This window comes from Amphiprion ocellaris, chromosome 23 (genome assembly GCF_022539595.1).
Source record: "Amphiprion ocellaris isolate individual 3 ecotype Okinawa chromosome 23, ASM2253959v1, whole genome shotgun sequence".
Lineage (NCBI taxonomy): Eukaryota > Metazoa > Chordata > Actinopteri > Pomacentridae > Amphiprion > Amphiprion ocellaris.
In genome coordinates this window covers 7,622,007-7,645,366 of record NC_072788.1, presented here as the reverse complement: position 1 = coordinate 7,645,366, position 23,360 = coordinate 7,622,007, and the positions used below count along the sequence as shown (strand labels likewise).

The 23,360-nt window shown below is 41.0% G+C and overlaps 1 protein-coding gene across 6 annotated transcripts in view; it reads right to left on the bottom strand.

Moving 5' to 3' along the window:
- The window catches only part of LOC111588381 (sodium/calcium exchanger 1-like), a 160,552-nt gene that overhangs the window by 118,686 nt on the left and 18,506 nt on the right, over positions 1–23,360 (bottom strand). The window contains exon 1 of one of the 6 annotated variants that reach the window (XM_035943126.2): positions 20,049–20,338. The exons of 2 other annotated variants lie outside the window; for them this stretch is intronic. The gene's annotated coding sequence lies outside the window, so the exon portion shown is untranslated. Of the gene's footprint in view, positions 1–20,048; positions 20,339–23,360 lie in introns of those variants that run through there. 3 more of the 6 variants (XM_035943127.2, XM_023298757.3, XM_023298758.3) reach the window with 3 other exon arrangements.

The following is a 23,360-nucleotide window of genomic DNA, read 5'->3' as shown; positions in this document are numbered from 1 at the left end:
GGTGTGTCACCCACAGGTGGATGTTCCCCTAAAAAAAACAATCACACAAAATGATGAGCCAAAGTGTCACTGCACCGGGGTACGTTACCGAACGTCGCATCCAAAAGCTCATCCGGGGTTGTGATTCGATCAGTTGAAAAACACGATTGATATTCCACCATCACAACACAGCTCTGGAGCTGTTATAGATTTTGCCCCAGACTTCAAATTTCCAATCCCTGCTGAGAGCAATATCCCCCCACCAGCACCTCCAGGAGTACTTTTGATTTAATGTCTTTCAGACTCATGCAGCCAGCAAGACAGAACCCAAACCAATTTTCTGAGCATAAACCACCTGAAAGTAAGCCACAGAGAAAAATGACAAAATTAATGAGCTGCCTCTGACTCAGACCCTGTAATTTTAAACTGGACCCAAGTGTAGAACTCATACTACAAGTTTAGTACAGCTCAGCTCATAATGTCATAATTAGTTTGTGAGTTTTCAACTGTTGGTTGGACAAAACGAGAGATTGAGTTTCCACATTTTCTCATATTTTATCGACAGAATAAACTGGCAAGACAAACTTGCTTCATATGTCATAAAAATAATCATTAATTCCAGTGCTAATCTGTACTTATTGTTTTTGATTTGAACTGAAGAAAGGTGACGAAAATTACCAGCTGATTACTTTAATGTCTCAAAGTGACACAGTAGTATTTCTTAAATCTAATTTCATTCTCTGCTATTGATTTTTAAAATTACATTTTGACGTACATCTAGACCGATAAATCAGCCAGGCTTATATACTGGCAGATATTACCTTATTGCAGAGTGTTTATGTCAGCTAATAGGAAAATGAGAAATTGAAGAGAAAAAGCAAAATATGTTTGTGGGGATTTAGAGACAGTGATACCATCAGACACAGAAAACACAGACAAGTTGACTTCACACTGTCAAAGTTCTGCTCAGCATGTATCTGCCTCAAAATCCACTATCAGTCAGACTCCAGCTTCAAATAAACAGCTATATTCCTGCTGTTTGAAATGACCATAAAAGAAGCCTAGTTGGAGACCAAAAAGTGAACGAATCAATTATTAGTCATTTCACAGACAGGAGAACTCATCAGACGTTCCAATATTTTACAGCAGACTTCAGTCTTTAAGCCCATGACTGCCTACAGGCTAAGAAGTGACAGAAAACTGTATTTAGTAACAATAAAATGTTCAATTTCAATAACTATGGATCATTTTTAATTACCTTTTTAATAATTATGACTAACCTCACTTTGAATTCAACCACTTTTAAGCACACAAAAACGTAAATTTACACACATATACTAAAATAAGGATAAAGTCATGATCTCGCTTCGATGCACTTTGGATAAAGGAACTTGGAGGTAAACTGACCAAACATCAGTAAGATGCAATAAGCAAAACAAAAGTTACAGAAGCTCTTAAACTAAGGATCTAAAATGCTGTAAAATGTGTTTTTGCAAAGGTTTGGTACCCAGAAGCACATAGAAGGAAACCAGGGTGAAATTGTACTTAGGTTAAGGTTGAGAAGCTGTTTAAGGACCGTGTGTTGTCAAAAGTCGACCCTACAACGATTTCAGCTACTGAGAGTGCATTATTTGGGTGGAGGTAGGTGGAGACAGACGATCATGGGTGTTTTCTGTTTTTTTTTTAGACACCAATATGAGAAGGGAGACCTACACGGAAGCCAACAGAGACGGTGATGGGGAAACACTATCAAGGTATATGAGCTGTTTATGAGTCGGGGAAGGAGCACACTGGGGGTTTGTTCATGTATCTGAGATTCATGTTTTCATGGTGGGGTTTCACGGAGGTTTGCATCTAACGTCAGTCAAATTGGAACAACTTTACGTTACATATCACCGTTCCTTTACTGCCCAGGCTTACTGTAACAATGTTGTGAATGCAAAGTGATTTCTGCCTGGTCTGCTTTCTATCCGAAAAATACAAGAGAACGGAGCGATTCTTTAAATAATTACCATACATAGTGTTGTGAATTTCTCCTATCCCTTAATGTTCTGTGCTCTGGCTCGTACGAAACTGTGTTTACACAGGCCCCTCAGGGTGACAACTGCATATACATGCACAGTCAGCTGCAGGGACACAAACGCACCATAAATGAATCATATAGCATAGGCTCCAATAACATTAGAGTTCCCATCTGCTCTCGCTTAAAGACATCTTGAGCTGTTCTCACCTACTTTACACTCCAAAAAACCTGGTTTCTACACGTACACAACCTACACAATCAACGGTAATGCATATTACATAGAATATGAATGGGCCTGGAGCGACCACACACCCAGGTAGACACACACACACACACACACACACACACACACACACACACACACACACACACACACACACACACACACACACACACACACACACACACACACACACACACACACACACACACACACACACACACACACACACACACACAGATGTAGCACTGCTCTGTTAACAATGTAACTCTGCCCTTTGGGGGGTAACACACCTGCCACGGCTTTCTGCAGACAATCACTCATTCTGCTTCACCCACACGAATGCACAAACACACACACGTATGCATACAATAACTCTGAAACCGGCAGCACATCCTTCAGCAACGAAATCCAAGATACGATGAGTGTGCATCAGCAGTATGTCACAACGAATAACATCCAATCCGGTGCTGGATACAGATGGCGGTACAGTGGAGGAGAATGTGTGCACGCAAGAGGGAGAGAGTTAAACAAAGAAAGGCAGGGTAGAAAGTAGGTCCAATACTGTTGCTATGGTGATTAATGAGATACAAAAGTCTTTAACGTTATCATTACGGGTATAGGAGGAGTGGGTGACTGCATGTGTGTGTGACAGAGAGAGATAAAGCCAGAGTGAGACAAGAGAAATGAGAAATCCTCAGTGAAATGAGTTTCGGCCAAGCCCCCCGGGCGCTTTTCTATCTTTGGATCGATACAGTTTTCTCGCATGTAACAGGGGCATTATTTGGCAAGGAGGGCGAAGGGGATCAATACAAAAAAAAAAAAAACACACAGCATGTATACACAGGAGCTCCGAGCAAATGTGAGTGAAATGTACTCTGCCTGCCTGTCGTCTCGCTCTTTGAAAATGTGAATTAACATGCAGCTTCTGACCAGCAGCTCCAGGCAGCTCTGAGAGGTAAGTTCACCAGGGGACAGAAGTAGTAGTGAGGTTAGTGGAGTCTGTGTGGGCCTCAAACTGGACGGTTGCCACTGTAAATCCTTTGATTGGCTTGACAAAACGTCACTGGAGAAAATGAATACGTAACAGTCAAGATTTTTGAGATATGATGCCTTTGAGCAAACAATTTTGCATCTATTTCCCCTGAAGATTGCAGTTGTACCACATCAACTTTCCTCATGATAAGAAAAGTTACAGAACCACAGTGACGGTTTTCTTTATCATAATTAGAGATTTTAAATAACACAGGCATCCATTGTTATTCATTACTCCTACTAAAAGCAATAAATCAGCTCAAAGATACATGGAATTGATTGTCTTTTCTTTCTTGGTAGGACATCAGTAAGTACTAGTGCCGGAAACTGGTGGATTGCTCCCTCTGGGTTGGGGGGTGAGTTGCTGCCCCGAGTGAAGGCGTATCTTGGGATTTGTACATGAGGGATGTGGAGCTTGGTGCAGCATCAGCAGTAATGCAGGCATTGTACCAGACTGCAGTAAAGAGGGAGCAGAGCTGGAAGGCAAACCTCTCAATCTACTAGTCAATCTATGTTCTGAGCCTCACTGATGGTCATGAGCTCTGGGTAGGAGCCAAAAGTTCAAAGTTTCCTCTAAAGGGTGGTTCAATCTAAGAGATAGGTTGAAAAAGATCCAGCTGAGGTGGTTCAGGGACCAGATCACCTGAGTGCCTTCATTTGGAGACCCCAGGGTAGAGCCAGAACTCACTGGAGGGATTATATATATCTCATTTGGCCTGGGAATTCCTTGGGATTGCTAGGAGGAACTGGAAAATGTTGCTGAGTTGAGGCATATCTGGCATTACCTGTTTAGCCTGCTGCCACAACAACCTGACCCCAGATTAGCAGAAAAGTCCTGGATGGTGATGTCAACAAATCCCAAATCTCTACATACAACCCATAGGAGCATATTATAGTATAAAATCCAAAGTGTTTTTGACCCATTCATCCACCCTGACCTCCTCCCTACAGTGACTTAGAAGCTGTAATAAGCCACTTGCAGGAATTTCCTATGGTGTTTTTTGAAGCTTTTGATGTGAGGACAGTCTCGGTTTGAATCATGGCAGTTTTGAAAAAGATTACTTTGTGTTGTGCTATCCAGCTTTTCACTTGACACATCTCTGTCAATGTCCAATACTAAAGGATTTTCCATTTGTAAGGTGCAAAGCAGCCAAAATGTGTTTACTTTCAGCTGGCTGGTAAAGAAGCAAAACATAATCAGCCTGTAGGCTTTTCAAAACAATCTCCTCTTTACAGCAGCATTTCTTGCAATGTATTTTAGGATTATGTCAAACATGTTTTAGTTCTTCAGATGAACAGTAAGTTATCCTTCCAAAAAGTCAGAAATCTAAAATGTTGTTGTAAATCTACAACCAAAAAGTTCTAAAGGCAAAATCTATTTATTTTTGGCCAAAAATCTCTAAAAGCCCACTTCACACTACCTGCTCAGAAACAGTAACACCAGACAGACTGTAGTTCCCTTCAGAACTCATTTTGAAAATTTCAGCTAGTTGTTCTAATTTTCAACCAGCCTGCTGAATGTGTAAACTGGCAACTGTTTTCAGACGTATTTGATTCATTAAGTGGTAATTTTCCAGAATTATATTTGCAGCTTTTTCTGCTGGCAAGTAGTGAAAATCAGCCAATCCCATCTAAACTAGAGTAGACATAATCTGTAGTTAATATCAACGTATGGTATGCATTGTAAATTAAAATAACAAAACTTAACGAGCTGCAATAACTCTGTGTTTTTGGTAGCAGGATAAAAGGCCTAAAATGCTACAACATATTGAGAGGATAGAAACAAGACGATAACAAAATAAGTCCTGGTGTTGTTATTGATGACTTGCCTCTGCATAACTGCTTTGCAGCGTGTGTGCATATGAATTTCGAAGTTCAATTAGAGAGTTCTTGTTTCTCCAAATGGGTCAAATTAAGGCTGGTCAATCGATCCGCGGACCGAGATGTCGATGCAGCCTAACTGAGGCAGGCATGAAAGAGCTTTTGAAGCGTTTGACCCTCATCCGACATCTTATTCAACCAGCAGATCTGAGAATAACAAGCCTTCATTACACAGACAATCACAGCTCATCTGTAAACGCTTTTATGTCCCCTCACACACACAAAAAGACACACACAGGTTTGTTCTAATTCCCCCTTCATACATGCTTTATGTACAGCACATGCATGTTAGCTGTGTGGACTCATACGAGTGTAATATGAGTGGGTGGATTTGGAAGCGTGTGGGTGTGCGTGTGAATATTCAGCGATAACACACTGCACAGCATTTATTCAGTCTTTGAAGCCAGTAATTGGCAATGTGAGGGTGTGGAGATGCAATGCACGTGACGCCACCATGTGTGTGCCTCTGCATGTGTGTGTGAGTGGTGGCGCTTAACGTGTACTTTGATCCATCTAAAAGCATGTTTGAATCCGTGATTGAGATTCAAGCAGGCAACAGATGCTTATAATGGCAGAGAGGAGCAATTAAGTAGGAAAGGAAAGGAAGTTGAAGGCATGCGTGAAGAAGAAAAACAGAGAGGACATGGACAGCAAGAGAAAAGAGCCACGCAGACGATAAGAGAAAAGAGTAATGGCAGAACGATACAGAACAGGAAATGAGAAAAGTGTCAGCGGGCCCTTTAGGCTGTAAAGGCCAGAGAGGTTTGGTGAAGTATCAGCAGGCAGATGAATGGTGGAGTGTGTATGAATGTTTCATTCTAGCCCCAGATTAGGTCTACATTAGAAAATGAACTTAATGAGTGGGGCTCTGAGGCTGAAGGTTAATAACTGCCTCTACAAAGCCATGATGGGGATCAGAGGGAAGAATAACTGCATGGACCAGTGGGACAGAACCAACTGTGGGTGTGTTTGAAAAGGTTCAGTTATACTAAGACATGTTTTAATATTGATATACATGACAAAGTATTAAACAACAAATACTGCTTAATTAATCGAAACCTTTATTTGCAAAAGGGAAACTCCAGGTAAGATCCAAAATATCAGCTAAAGGAACAGATTCAGCTTGTTGAAATGTTCCAATAAGGGGGGCAAACAGAAACATAATAATGTCCATGGATTGAGATCCTCACAGGAGCTTTGGTAAAATGTACCTTGTCTTGTCTTTTGAACTCTTGAAGATGCTTCACCTCTTATCTAAAAGGTTTATTCAGTTCTAACTGAACCAAGGAGCCTCTTGAATGAGGGTGAATGTCGTCAAGAACCTCAAAGAGATGTCTACTTAGTTTATGCTAAATAAATAAATATGTAACTTTGATGCACCGAGATGAGTCTTAGGGTTTCAAGAACACAGAATTTTGATTCCAAGGGCTATAAGTTACATATATAATTAAAATCAGCACCTCTTTAAATAAAACACAACTAAAACTGAGCTTTATAACTTTCAGAAAGGTAGATTTATTGCTGTATTGATGTCTGCACTGGTGCTAAACGAAGATTTTAGAAACCCAAAGATGAATAATTTCCCACAGCCAGTGAAAATACTTTGACGTTTGGACACGCTGTCAACTAAATGGCAGTTCAAAGGAAAAAACTTGCAGCTAGGTGTTGCTGTAACGTCCTAATGAAATGACAGACTGCTCTTTATCCCTCCTGTATCCACTCATTAATATGAAATCCTCCATAACCTAGATGAGCTATAGGATCGCCATCTGGCTCCGGTGTTCTTTATATCAATTGTCAGAATTATACTTCCCACAGTTTTACATGTTATACAATCATATTTAAATCTGACTGGCAGTTTTATGTAATGTACTGTGCAGGTGTTGGATCACCAGTTGATTGTGATCTTTCATGTGAAACTCTTCATGCATACTAATATGATTTCATGTGATATGCAGCAAACCAAATGGGAAGTGTATGATAGTCTCCATGCAGCAGTGAGAGTTTAAGCCTTCCTCTAACTGGCCCTGGCAGTTTGACAGACCCCTTGAACTGTGGCTTTAGATAATCCACATAATGTAATGTATGCAATTCCATAATGCATATTACACGTATGGTGTTACGCAACCCACAATCAGCATAATCTTCCTCTTGCCTTTCTATGGATGGCAAGTCATGGATATGTTTTTGTTCACGCTCACAAACACATGCACGCACTCGGCTCTCCCCAAGCGCAAGTCATATTGCAGATGTTCATCTCCAGTATCTGCCAGCCGCCGTTTGTTTGTTTTTGTCTCTGTGTGTGTGTTTGTGTGCATGTGTGTATGATGTTGAGATGTACTGGCAGCACAGTGCTCAGACTTCCGTCCCTTGCTAATGTCACACACAGAGAGGATAGCAAAGAGCCTGAGGGAGCTAGCTCGCTAACACACACACACACACACACACACACACACACGCACACACACACGCACACACGCACACACTTATCAAGCATAAATAAATGACTATGAACACTGAGAGAGAACATTTAAACTTAGTATACTCGCAGCAATGCACCATGCCTACATGCAGGCCTTCCTTCACTCGTGTGGATGTGTTTTTGCTACGGTGACTCGGTGGTACACACACATCTGTGCAGGGTGTTCAATTTACACACACATGCACTCACATGGAAATCCACCAACAAAAGTCATCACCACCTATACATAGAAACACTCTCAGACATACAAAATGCGAGCCATCTGATTGTTTCACCCTGGATGCCTTCACACCTCAACAAAAACCATCTCTCCATTTATATGTCAAAGCCTTTTGGAGCAGCCAAAGCCTTTAGTCCAAGCGACTTCCAAATGTAGCTGCAAACGGCAAAAGGAAGCCAGATTTGAGTGGACCAGCTATCGCTTTATGAATAGAGCTTCACAAAGTGGGGATTTAGCCAAGTTGATTTGTTTACAAATCTGCAAGTTCTTTGGTAAATGCAAGAGACAACAACAGTAAGGAAGGGGAAGTTTGTTGGGGCATATGGGCAAAATGTTCCTCCTTCTATTTAAAGGGCAGTGGTGGAAAGAGTACTCAGATCCAATAAGAGTAAACTATGTGAAACGTATTAATGCAAGTAAAATAGAGCAGCAATAATGCATTATTAAATGGCCTTTGCAAGTGATACAGTATCTTAAATAACACATTACAAGATTGTAAATAATTGATGCATCAACTGCTGAGTAGCATTTTACTGTTATAACGGGTCAAGGTTTTTAGTTTGAAATCAGTGTTAGTTGTGTAATGTACTATTCAGACCTACGTGCATGGGTCAACAAGCATGCAAACTGCCGATTAATTGCTAATTAATTAGGTTTCACCATAATACTGTGAAATAAAGTGTTACTGCTGCTGTTAGTATTTACAGAACTAGATAGGCCCTCAGAAAATACAGAGCTACACCAAGATCAATGCCTTGTCTAATAATTTTAAAGGAAGTGATCCAGTTCTGCACCATAATTTAATTGGCCGTGCTCCTCCTCTGGCTAACTTTCATGAAATTCGTCCTGGTAGTTTTGGCATAATCCTGCTTAGGGACAAAAAGGCACTGAAAACATACCTCCGCCCCAGTGAGGAATAATTCCCCCAAATCTCAGTGCAGAGTTACTGTGACGAGATACAAAGCAGTTGTGTGTTAAAAGCTGATCTGAAAAATGATGCAATCCGTGACTCAAAAGCCCTGAACTGTGAGCTTTATGATCCGTTGCATCCGCACTAAATGTGGCAGTTCAGTCCAGTGGGTCACAACCTCTGGACGGAGGACCCGCCAAGGGGTCATTAGATATATCTGCGGGGGGTAAAAAGAGCAAAAAAAACCAAACATATGACACGCAAATGTGTGTGCAACTCTGTTCTTTTAAGGCTGCTGTTTTGTGTGTGAGGTGCCAATCAAGTGAGGCGTGTAGAGGGGAAATGACTCCTTAGTGATTCAGAAAAGCTTTTCAAAACATGTATTTCATAACCTAATCAGATAGATTTACTAATATTTATAGCATTCTATTAAACCATTTTTATGAAATTAAAGTATAAGCTAGCATAAAATGGAAGTACAAGTACATCAAATGTGTAATAAAGTATAGCATTTGAGTAAAAAGGGTAAAATTTGAGGACTTTAAAGGCAGTTCGATGAATCACCGTCCTCATCTGTCACTTTCATTTCTTTATTTTACTGCACTGTGATTAACTCCTCAGTTCTGTTCCCTTAATCTCTTATCTCCTTTCATCCGCTTCTTTTTATTCCCCCAAATCTTATTTTCATCATTCCACCGCCACTGCCTCGTCGCTGCTTCCCTCCAGCTAAGAAACAAGTGTACTTTACAAGTCCTTTGGCTCCGCGCTCCGCCATATTCATAAAGTGTTGGCAGTCGCATGCTCCCTTTCTCCTCCATTTCTTTAATTTCAAAAGTAAATACCCCTGCGGTGATGAGAAATTACTGCTTCTTCGAATGAATGCCAAAAAGAGGTGAGTGTGTGGGTCTGTGGATGATGCCAAGAAGCGGTACAGTCTGATAACAGAGCAGATGGATAACACGACTGTGTTTGATTTGTTTGTGTTCAGGAAATGAGAGCGACAGAGCTGTGGGAAAACTAATGAAGTTAAATGGAAGTGAGTGTTTCATTAGCTCAGTGCTCTTCCCGTCTAATAAAACCTCCACGCTGCCCTTTCGTTACTTGATGGGAGCAACGCGGTGAAGCCAGCGAAAGCACTCCAAATGTACTTTCAAAAAGGAGCCCATTATTTCCGGAAATGGAGGAAAACACAGCTTTATTTCCAGATTCACGCCGACACTCGCGACCTTTTGAGATCGGTCACACTGGGGTCTGAGGGTTTCTGAAAGGACACGAAACCTCGACAAACACAAAGCACAAAAACTAGACCAGTGGAAGCGAGATTGCACTGAAGTGCTATATTTGGTGCGAGTGTTTAAAAAAAGAGATAGACAAGCCAGGCACTGAATAGAATAATACAGAGAGAGGCAATAGCTTGAAAACAGAGTGGATTATGGGTATTTAGGAGCTCCTGTCGTCAACTTCATTTTATTTGTTAGTGTTCTGTCGTCTATCTCTGCTTTACTTATGATCCTCATCCCTGCTTGAATCCAATCAGAAAATCGGCAGTCATGGCAGTGCTTCCTTCACACACACACGCACACGCACGCACACGCACACGCACACGCACACGCACACGCACACGCACACGCACACGCACACGCACACGCACACGCACACGCACACGCACACGCACACACACACACACACACACACACATACACACACACACACACACACACACCAACCAGCCGGTCCAGTGAAGCTGACACTTGCAAGGTTTCACAATCACACATGCATGCACTCGTGAACACGCCGTCACACATGCACATCGCATGCCGAACCAACCTGCAGTCATGCATGCAACGTAGCTGGACAGCTTGCATGTGTGTGTGTGTGTGTGTGTGTGTGTGTGTGTGTGTGTGTGTGTGTGTGTGTGGATTCTTATCAGATTACATAAGCCAGGTTTGGGTTTATGGTTCTGTGACAGATTACACACAAATGAATTGAAGAAGGGGGGGGGGGCAAGAGAAGGATATAAAAATAAAAACAAGGCAGGCAAAATGACAACAAAAAAGTAAGTATATTAGGAAATATAATGTCAGATATAGTGGCAGAGGGCAGGCAATCTCCACTGATTCATTGGGATGTTGAGCTGAGCAGGAAGCAACAGCAATAAGGACATATGGGAGTGATTGTGGGAATTGGGCAAAGAGGGGACTGGGGAGAGGTCAGGCAGAGGGGATAAAGGTAGTAAACAAGCCAGGAGAGGAGTGACAGACAAGGGAAGGATGGAGGGGGGGAGGTGGGAGGTGAAGAGGCCGAAAGGAGTAATGGGGTGAGCTGGGAAACAGGGGTCAGAGAGGGGGGAGATGACTGTGAGACGGAGATAAAGAAGACGGGATTTGGGGATGTGAAAGGATCCAGACAGGAGTGTAGCTGACGAGTGAAATGACGAGAGAAGAGGTAATCAGTGGAAAGATGTGGCAACAACTGTATATGAGGAAGGAAATTAAAGTTAGGGCAAAATAAGAGGGGAAAGATATCGGAAACTATTCTTCCATCATAATAAATCATACAGCAGTGCTAGAAGCCTCATCATCTCTCTATATAGGTTTTACATTATAGTTCTACATTGTTATTCGGGTTGAAGGTTATCTGCGATTGTGGAATTATTACTTTCTGGGGATACATCAGTGTTTCCACAGGAAAAACCAGGATATTAAAGCTGCACTAATCAATATTTTTATATTATCAAAGGGTAAAATTACCATGTGTACTTGAAAGATGTTGCTAGTTGCAGCAAAGCCAGAAGTTCAGAGGGAATTATCATCCAGTTCCTCTGAAGTCTGTAGAGCACATTAGCAGTTTTTTAGCTTATTGTTTAGGTTCTCTGTGCAGCATTCAGAACTACTGGATGACACTAAAGCAGCATCTAAAGCCAAAACAAGTATTTCCTTTTTCTCTTTGCACTTTTACACTTAAAAGCAGAAAGGTTTTGTACATGAGAACCAACAACAATATGAGTAAAGAGTAGCATAGGAGAAATTCAAAATAACGGAGATAAAAATGAGACAAGTGTGCATAAATTAGATGAATAACAAAAATATAATATTTCATTTTGAAATTCTTTGAGTTTTTAGGGCACTGGTAAGATGCTGGACTTCTTTTTGTTTTTCTAATGTGGTGTGGGAGGTCATTCTGTCTTTTTTATAAGCTAACAGTTTCAATGGGAGGGACTTACATGCACTAACACGTTTTTTGCTAAGGAAGCCATTACACTATTCCCTCTTTCTGTACCAGATAGTTGTTTTCTGTCATATTAACACTGCGTTTAGATTTAATGATTTGGGTTGTCTGAAAAATGTCAAGTCAACTTTGCACCAAGCAGCAGATGAAAATTGGCAACTAATTCCAGAACACAGTTGAACATTTAGCTGCTAAAGAATAAGCTACCTCCCTAAAGTATTGGTAGAGGTGAAAAAATGGGCTGAAAGGAGAGCTATTTCTGCATTTATGTTCATCAGCTGGCCAACAACATGACTCCGAATGAGGGCTAATTATATTTTATGTCTGCTGTGTGTGTAAATAGCTGTTCAGTCAACTTTGTATATTCAGTTAATTGCTTGTTCTACTGCCCATAGTGGCCAAAAACTAAATTTACTTCTCCAATTCTTCTAACCGTATAGATTGTGGTAATAATATCACTTTCTTAAATGTTTGCTAATTATAGAATGGATCCAACCAAAATACAAACCACACAGAACCATTTTGGTTTTTAGTATATCATCGTATGTGTTGCATCTGAGCAGCTATAATGCAGCATATGAATATTTTCATACTGCTAACTTGTGTTGGAATGTGACAAATGCATCCATTTTTGCATTGGTTGTAATATTACGGCTGTATCATGCATTTGATGCTCCGTGTCTTGACTGCACTTTTATTTGGAAGTGAATGCCTCTATTTCTGATTGGACCATCATGCCTGCACAGATTTTATTTGTAGATTTTGTTCTCTTCTTCATTCATTTCTTATTCTACTAAATACATTGCCACATACAGCAGCTAGACTGCATCCTGCTCTGAATTTAGGATGTTTTTCTGTATACAGCAGACAGTCGTAAAAGCATGTTTAGGAGTATGTATGCTGGTGCATTACCTTATCAACAGGACCGAGCATTATAGACTGTAAATCCCTGTAAAATCCTGCCTTGATTTAGCAGATATATGTGTTTTAAACAGCACAGTTAAGACGTCTAGTGGTATTTCTTACGTTACTTAAATTTCCTATAGTTTTGCCAATATAATAAGATGATTATCTTTTTATGCAGCTATTTTTTTTAACGAACACCATATGTTACAAGGTAAACGATGCAAGAAGTGTAGTATTTGTCCACTGTGCAGTGCTATGAACATTTACATCCAATGTATGTACCAGAAAGGAAAGAAAAAAAATAATTTCAATTCCCAGAATGAAACCATAATTGTTCCATTTGTCTAAATTGCTCAGGAAATGCTGATTTTAACTCCAATCTACACAGAAAGAGAAAAAGAGGGACAGACCAGAGTCGAACAAAAAAGAGGACAGAGAGCAAAAGCAACAGGCGTGAAGACAGGAGACTGGAGAAAATTAAAGACTGAAAGCAGCACAATCAGGGTGGAGAGCAAGACAAAATAACAGGACAGCCAAAGGGAAGGAAAAAAGTCGAGGGACACACGGAAAGCTGGCAAAACCATCAGAAAATAAATCTCTGCTTGCGAAACAAGTGTTTTATCTTTTCCACAGGCAGTAGCCACTCCGAAGAGGTTCACACTCTCCTTCATTCGGCTTATTCATGCTTTCAAAAGAGCATACACTGCTTTCTTCAACTGTCCTATTCAAGCCTGTCCATTCAGAGCAGCTTTAACCCTTTAAACCTGAGCCATAACTGTGATTTAAACACAACCCAGCACCTCTACCATGTTGAGAGGGTCACAGAGAGCAGCACACTTGGCTCTCCAAAGCTCTCAAGCAGTACCTGGAACATACTGAAGCTAAAATGAGTTGCTGTGCTTCATTTCTATTGTACTTCAGACTTTTTTGAACAGGTTCAACTGCACCAATGTCTACTGATGAGCTGTTATTTACTGTTGCTGCTTCCTACGGTTTCCTTCTGGCCCAGTGATAGGGACCAGGAGACTTATTGTATTTCAAATTCATATCCACAGACCTCCAGGTTGTTCATTTTGGCCTTGCAGTTGTGCAGCTTCTACTGGCTCAATTTGGGTTTGTTTTTCATGCACAAATTCCAAAAACTGGCCTACTGCTTAAGGGAATTTAAAGGTCAATATATTCTTCCTCCGTGCCCATTTTCACAGTTGGTTGGATGAGTCTGTGATTGTTCATTTCACATCTTTGCCTCCCATTCATGATTTCAAAAGAGCAGATTGTGCTGAATCTGGCCTCAGAGAGCAGTTAGAAAAAGGACAGAAGCAGAGCTGTATTTTTTTTCTTCCTCTTTCTCTCGCTTCATCTGTCGTTTAGAAATTATAACCACCTTCGCCACTTTTCTCCACTTAGCAGAGTTTCATGCTGCCAAGCATCAAGCCATCCCTGAAATGCAATTTAAGGCAACAACAACATCGCTGACAACAACAGCATCTTCAGGACAGTCTGCCCTGTGAATCATCGCAGATGGATCAAATTCAGACCAAGAAACAGACGGCTACAGACAAAGAGGAAGACAGACTCACAGACATAGTTACAATCTTTCACACAGTGTCGACGGTGCGAGTGTGTGTGTCGTATACTGAGGTTAGTCATAAAACAAATGGCTCCCCTCCACCTTGGTGTTATCTATTCTTAGCAGCAGCAGGACGAACCTCTCTGCATATCAATGCGCGGCTCATCTTTAAACATCATCTGGTGGGTTGACAATGATGAAGGTGCCATCAAGTGTGTCTGTCAGTTATTCTGCGTTAACTTTTGTAAGTGTGAATGCACATTTTGGGATTTTGGAGAATACCTGTAACTGTGTACTGGATGATGTTGGTGGAAGCCCAAAGATTCAAGGACGCAGGGTTGACTGAGGAGCAGCAGCAGTCATGTGAGACGGCAGCTAATCATTCAAGATCAATGACATGATCTGGTCAAGGGGTCCAGGAAAGCGGACGTCTACAAGTAATTTTGCAAAGGAATCATCCGCCAGCAGCCAAGTGTGGCGTTTGATGTAAACCAATAACTTTTTTTTTCATTAAGATGTTAAAATGAACTCCACCATGGAAATTAGGCCTTAAGATCGGGAAAGAACAGTCTAAAATACAATCAATAAGGCAAACTCGATTCAGCACACTGAGAGGTTTTGTTGTCAGAGCTTTACTTGGTCTTGTATGACCCATACCTTAACGTAAACAAATGAGGAAAGAAAGTACAAGGAGATTCTTGGCCATCCAAACCTGTAAGTAGCTGCAATGCAACTGGACGTGCAGAGAAGGGCGGTGATGTTGTTGTATGAACAGAGCCATGTCCCATCCACTGTTAGCATAAGGACGCAGAAAGTCTGAATTGGCCCCAAGTTATGTTTTCTTTGATTTTTACTCCATCCACCCTTTGATATTTGTGCTAGGATAACCATTTAAGCATTTATCATATCCTGTTATTGCTACAGAGGCTGCAGTAACTCAGTGTTGTTCCCTGGAAGGCAGCACATTTAAAGCAATTAATTGACTTGTGATGTAAGAAAGGGTACAGTCAAATGTTGGACCCTGACTTTTCCCTCGACCTGTATCAGGTAGACCTATACAGATCTCAATCGTGTATTAATCTTCCATTGAAGATCCACTGTATCTCTGTCTAAGCTTCAATGGATTGTTCTACATTTGACTGATGAGCATTGATGTGATGGAGAAACAATGTTATCAGTATTTGGCAATGTCATCAGGAGCTGCTCAGCTTCATTACATCCACATGAAACAATTCTCTTTCTTAATAATTCAGGCACAAGATATGTTTTCCCTTGTACTTTTGGGTCTAATAACTCCATACTGATTACAAATGTAGAGAATATAAAATGTAGAAACCTGAGAATCTTGAATATTTCACAGGGTTTCCCTTTGTACTCTCAGTGGATTTCCCCAAAAGCATCTTTGGGGATCAAACGCTCCTGTTCGGTTGTTCAGATGGCACAGATTTAGTTTCATAACTGAATGTTGATTGGTCTGATTTACTGTGGAGACTCTCAAAAAATACACGAGTAAGTGATGCTAAAAGAGAAGCGAGTTTTACTGCAAGGTCCTACTGTACTTTCTCCAGTCGAGCTGCTGGTTATCGTCAATATGAAGACTAAGCAAACTGCTGTATGCCGCATTCTGTTCTTGAGGCTATTAACAACTCAGTTCATCTTTAGCCACTTTCCCTCAGTGAGGTAAACAAGTGTGAGGGCCAAATCAGCCCTCCGTGCAAGTGAGATCACTGCTGGTACATCTGAAGCTGCTGCCCAGCTTGGAAATCCCACCATTTGGCAATAAATGTGTCAAATGAATCCCTCAAGTGACGCTTTGGGAGTGATTGGGAACTGAGTGGAATGAATGATGTGAGGAGGCCCAGCCAACCTGTTTGGCCCCGCAGGGGGAAATCAAGGTGATATTAGGTCGGCACCACTCATCTTTACAGGATTTATAAACTCGGAGAGGTGTTTCATCCAGAATACATCTGAAGCCTGTACTGTTCCAGTCCTCTGTGTAAGTGATTATTGATTTTTTTTTAGCACAATATTTAGTTTAATGTAATGCTTAACAGTGGTGCAATGCTTTGATTTTAAATTTATCTTTGCTTTGGTCACGGTAGAGTAAATACAATTTATACGTAAATTCCTAACAGTCTCCTGCTATATCAGGCTTTAAGTCATGCTGTAATTTCAAAGGCCTGTACTGACTGGTAAACGCTGGGTTTGATAGACAACAGTTTGATTGTATAAACTTCAGTCTTTGGCCTTCGCTCACAGTGCATGCTCTTCCAGTTCAGCAAACCACTATGTGATGTGGTGTTTGGGCAGCGCCCGCAGATACTGGGCACTTTCCACGAATGTCAAACACTGCTTTAAAATTTTTTAAAAAACAAGACAGGCCAGTGACTTTGTATTGCAGCCGGAGAATAGATGAACACCACGATACATCACTGTTCTCGCATTCTATTGTTATAGTGACTTAATTAATCAACCTGTAGGCAGGAGGCCATGCTTTAAACCTCCAGGGGCAAGTCACCGTTAGGTTGCAGCAAGATTAAAATGCCTCCTGCAATTATCCCGAAAACAGCCGTCCAAACAAATGATGGAGATGGAGTGGAATTTGAAAACTTTGGAAACAAGACACTTTCCAAACACAAGATGAACTAGATTAGAAGGTTGCTGGGAAGTCAGCTAGAAAGCCTTAAAAATAGAGCTCAAAGTCTGATGGAAAAACGGGGTACGTTTCTATACGCATCGAGGAATGTATTTATTAAATTAATAAAAAAGTAACTATAACAATGATCATTACATTCCTATTGTGTAACAATTAACCAACAATTGAATAATTATCAACTCATTAATATTAAATGTTATTTTGTCATTACTTGTTGGAGATTATTTTGTGTCGTCGTGGATTTTTTTATTTCCGAAACCGCCCATATTATGTTTGTGTCTTAATGGCAACTTGCTGTGTATCATATTTTATTTCCTAAGGTCAATTTTCATGATGTCCCCCTCAGCCAATCGTATGCCCACCTGCGTCTTTAGCTAACAATCCCAAAAATTATTCAAGCAACACTGGTTCACCTGGCACATGTTGGACAGTCAGTGCAGTCACAAGTTTTGGGCTGGTTGTTTAAGCACTCAAGGACTCGTGCGGATGATGAAATTTACATCACATGTACCCTTTCGTCATGACCAAAGTTCACAGCCTCCACTGGCTGAGAATGCTACAACAGCTCTGTCTTCAATCATTTCACAATTAATTGCTTAATTTATTCATTTCACACAGTTTACTAATCTAACTACTTACATCATTCACAATATATTTTAAATTGATGTTATATTGAACACTTTGGGGCTCCATAAAGGCAATGGCCAATATTGAAAATTATGACATTCAGGATTAATAATCTGCCACTGCCATCAGGGACACTGTTAGCCCTGGAAGCCATAAAAATAATTGGTTAGCGATTTGAATGTTAGGTTATAACCGATGTCACCTCAAGGGAGCACCGACCACTTGTAACAGTGTAACCTACTGTGTAAATGTAATCTCAATTAAAACCAAAGGTCATTTTTCTTCTGGTAACCTTTACAGATGATGCTGCTCCTGTGTTCTTAAGTCCACCTTCCTGTTTGTCAACATTATGTCATCCTGCCTCCCCATTCACAACACAAGGCTTCTATCTTCAGGAGTAACAACCCCCCTGCTGGCACTACTAAGAGCATGTGACAAACACACACGACAGAAGAGGATTATGACCACAGGGACTTTCCTATCCCTCTCAGCTACCGGATAGACGTACCATGCTGAAAGTTGCTCCCTGGGAAGAGTTACTAACAACAACACAAGTAACCAGAGGCCGGTGCCAGCAATATACATAACTAGATTAACGTGGACAAGAATAGCGACCCGAGATGTGGGTTACCACCTTCAGCAGCAGGGGAAGCGAGTGCGTTAAGTCATTAATGGATTAGTTGAGGATACAGTCGCTGGAAACAGAGACAGAAAGAAAGTCTCGGATATTTTTAGCAGCAGCGCAAACACACAGACCTAGCAGGTATGGAGGTACTATGATTTGTGCATTCACAAACACAGAGGCGAACTATTAATGTGACAGCTTGACCAAATCAGCATAAATATTGACATTTCTAGGATTAGGCTGCTGGAAATAATGAATAAATGAATGTTTTTACCTCCAAACACCTAGTCTCTCTGGATTCAAAGCACACTGTCGCTGTGTTCGAGTTATTTCAGAGCATAAATACGCAGAAAATGAGGTGGGATTGCATCTTTTTTAAATAAGAGTCTTTATGGAAATTCACTGAGACTCATCCACAAACCATCATCTTGTGTCAATACCTTGTTTCTCAAACAAGACAGCTTCACGACAACTCAAGAAAATGAATCATCTTCATGCCAGGAAACATTTTTTTGACCCTGAAGACAGCTTTGTATGCCTGGACTGTCCAAAATGTTCTATCACCTCCCTGCAGACACGCCGGCTCCTCCAGTCAGGAAAAAGCCACTGGATGGCAGCTAGACGGCACCAAGCAGCTTAACACAAAGACTCATTATTGCTGACATACGCTGAAAATGGATTGAGATATGCATATTAATTGATAGCCTTTGTCTATTTAGACAGCTTGGCTGCTTGAATTATTGAAGACGGTGACACATCTTTAGGTTAATTATTTATTGGAGTTGAAAAAGTCCTCCTCATCATCATCATCATCCTGCTGCCATGAGCTCAGCTGACATCCAGAAAACTACCATTATTATCAATATCACTGGCACCATCATTATCCTCATCTCAGTTATCATCCTGCCTTTAGTTAAGCTGTTATCAAAAGTCTCACCATCATCACCAGCATTGCAACTCCCACCAAAAGCATCCATCCAAACACAATAGGCACTAATTACAACATAGGTTGTTGCATGAAAAGAATCCATCTGCAATTATTCTGCATTTCAATCTCAATTTCATCACCTACATTCCACATGTTTTGCAATTTTCTCAGCAATTCCTCCCTTCCATCCATTCCTCTGGTGCGCTCTGACCCTGTGCGCAAAAGCGGCTTCTGTGAAACCATCCCTAACCCCGATCTCCTCCTCCCACACCGGCCACCTCTCGGCAGGGTTATACCCCCGGAGATCTGCAGAGGTATGGGGGAGATGCCCCTCAGTGCTCTCCCTCTCCAGCTCAAAGCAGAGCCTCGGTCTGCTCAGCTGGCGCCGGTCAAGATCTCCGGTTTACGCACGTATACGCCGTTTCTCAGCGGAGCAGACTGTGCGCTGGACAAATGCCTAATTGGAGCGGGACTGGACGGAGCCGAGGCAGGGCTCTGCGGTGCCGCACACACCTGAGAGAGCCTCCCCTCCTTCTCGGTCATGCAGGGCACGCCGGCTTCCTTCCCCATCCATCCTCCGGTGTGTTGCACCGTGTTTACGCACCGATCTGCTCAAATCCCACCACCCGCTGCAATTAAGGCAACTGTCAAAGTGATTGCACCTCACGCACAACATGCCTGCACACTTCTTCTGCCGGCACACACACACGGGAAACAGAATAAATACATTCACAGCGGTAACTAACAGTCACACATACACACGTTCTCTGTGTGGCTCCTCACCGGTTCGGTACTCTGGAAAAGCCCCGGTCGGGATCCGTTCATTGATTCACTGACTGGTCCCTCTATCTGTTCATCCTTCCCTCCGTTCCTTCCCTCATTCAGCAGCTGAATAAACGTCTCTCCTCCCGTGTGGCAGCGGCGGCGACGGAGCAGGCGCACTTCACCCCGCTGGCTCACTCCCGCGCTCTTGCGCCCTCTTCGGTCTCTCTCTCTCCGGAAAAGGAGCATCAGCCTCCTCTTCCTTTCCTTCTTTCTCTTTCTTAAGCACAACAACTGGACGGAGAGGAGGGAGGAGGAAGGATGAGCAGGAGTGGAGGGATGAGGACTGAGAGACGGACCGAGAGTGTGTTTGTGCGCAACTGTGCGCTGGAGGGCAAAGGATGGATGTGAAGCAAAGCAGCAGAAGAGAAGAGAAGAGAAGAGAAGAGAAGAGAAGAGAAGAGAATTGGTTCAGCTGAGAAGCAGCAGAGGTGAAAAAGAAGATGATGAAGAAGGATGAATGGAGGAAAGAGCAAAGCCTCCTATAAGTTCAAGGTTGTGGCTAAAGCACACTGTAAAAAGTCTGTTTTATATTGCAATTTTTTAAAGGTTTACTGTCATTTTACAGATTCTCCCTGTTTGTTAAATCACTGATAATAAGCTGGATATCTAAACTTTCCCAAGGGGATAATTAAATTACCTATCCATCCATCCATGTATCTATCTAGATCCACAGTGGTGCAGATCTCTGTGGAATAAAGCACAAAAGTCCAAAACTTTGTCTTTCTTCACTGTAAAAACTGACATCCCATTAAAAAAAAAAAAACAGAAAATTTTGGCAACAAGGGTGTGAGAAAAAAACTCTAAAAAAAAACTTAAAACAATGTCAAATATATGTTAAATAATTATATTGTTATCTAATTTAAAAACATTAAACAGTGTAATTTTACAGGCACACATTGTAAAAGAATTAATTACTTTTTGTAAAAATACAGGTTTTGATGGGAACATCTGTTTTCTTACAGTAAAAATGTAAATTAATATTTTTAATATCTGCTATCTGACAATATCTGTAATTTAACAAAACTGAAAAAATCTGTAAAATAGCAGCTTAAAAATTTTTTTTTCTATCAAACTACAGCAAATATGTGTAAAATAATTATATTTTTTAGATATCTGACACAGTAAAAATGCTGTGGTCAAACATTGTGAATAATAAAACAAATTGCCCTGTATTAAAACACAGACCTTTGATGTGAACAATATTTACAGTTTTGGCCATTGTTATTATGCTTAACATGTAAATTAATGTAATTTTTTGTGATTTTACTAGTTAATATCTGTAATTTAGCAACACAGTGAAAATTTGTATATAACAATAAAGTGCTTTTAAAACGTAGAGTATAAAACTGCTTTAAAAGACTTTCATTTTTTACAGTGTGTTACTTTACTTCAGCGTCTGCAGATGGACTCTCAGTGAAATGAATGAGCCGAGTGGAATGAGTGAAGAAAGGAGGAAAAACAAGTCTTTTATACCAGTTAATAGGGCGTAAGTTACACAATAGCTGACAGCCAAAACAGCATCCTTGAAGAATATGCAACCTCTGAGGGCATCTTTATTTTACTCTTGTCTGCAGACAAATGGCACAAAATTGAGAAGCATTTCTTCTGTGTGCAAAGCAGCGAGGCTGAACGTTTCTGAAAGCCGAATGAGGGTCCTGAAGCTGTTGGCAAAGGTCAGACAGGTTGCAAACAGTCCCCTACATACGCATGTTTTGTTGCAAGTCATTCTTTTCCTGTCATCTTTACAAGATTCCTAATAAATAAATAAAAATGCCTACTGATACTTGCAAAAACAGCTGCAGATTAATTTTCTGTCAAGCAACAAGTTTAAAATGAATGTGTAACGATGTGGAAAAACACACTATCAGAGTCCACATTTCTTGTAGTATTTTCACTAGGATTACTTTCTACTTTATATTAGTTGGACTGCAAGTGTGTTTTATTAGAGGCAGAAAAGCATGCATTTAGATGGGATTTAAATTGCAGATTGATAAGGGGTGTTCTGCCTGGTCTCACCCCCCTACAGAGGGGGAGGCGAAGAAGGATGGCCTCCAGTGAGATGACACGATGGGGTGAGGGGCGAGAGATGGATGAGTGGGGGTGAGCAGGGCGCCGTGGAAGTGGACAAGGAGGGACGAGGGAGGCGTTCGCCGGGAAGATGGAGAACGGATGGGGAGGAGGCGAAAGCGAGAAGCGCCGGAGTCGGTGTAAGTAATGAGAGAGACAAGGGGAGCAGTTTTACATTATCCGTCTTTTCGACACAGTTGATCAGAGTTCTGTCTCGGCGTGACGCATGGCCTTTACAGCGCGAGCTAATTCACACCCCGAGGGAACATCCCGTACGCTCGCAAACACACTAACAACCCCACTCTTCGGGACACAGCTTCACGCACAAGTGTCCAAATGCATTCCGGCTAAAAGCCCGGCTGCAAATTTATAGCCGAACAAATATGCATATTTGTGCCGAAATATGCATGAAAGAACGCATAAGCACGTGTGCAGACATCATGCCCACGCAAAAAAGATTCCATTATATCTGCCGAGGAGTGTAGAAATGAATAGAGCTGAGGATTCTGTGAATGGCTGTACATGTAATATTAAAGAGCTTTACTAATGAAGAACACGTGGGCTGGGTTAGAAAATGTGCAAATACTCGCCATCTGAATAATTACAACAGTAAAAACACCACTCTATATCATCTCCTCTGTTTTTGTTTGACATTTTAAGTGTGATTTCAAACTTAAATAGAACCAAACAGGCCATTAATTTAACCCTCCTGTTGTCCTCATTTACAGGCACCAAAAAATATTGTTTCCTCGTCTGAAAAAAAATCCAAAAATTCAGCAAAAAAATCCCCAAATTTCTGAAAATTTGCAAAACCTTCAGGAAGAGAAAATTCCAATAATTCCTTAAAAGTTTTCCTTAAAAGTTTTATTTTCAAAAAAATCCCCTAATTTTGACAAGAAAATTCTTGTAAATATTTTCAAAAAATTTGTACAAATCTTCCAAAAAATCCTATAAATATCTAGTCATTACATATATATCAGTAAAACTTCTAATATTCTCTTAAGAACATTCACAAAAAAAAATCTACCAAAATCCAGCAAAATTCGCTGGATTTTGGTTGATTTTTTTGTGAATGTTCTTAAGAAACATTTTAAACATTTCTTTTTTCCACAAAAAAATGTTCAAAGATTTCCCCAAAATGTTGAAAATGTGGACATCAGAAGTTTCACTGTGAAAAC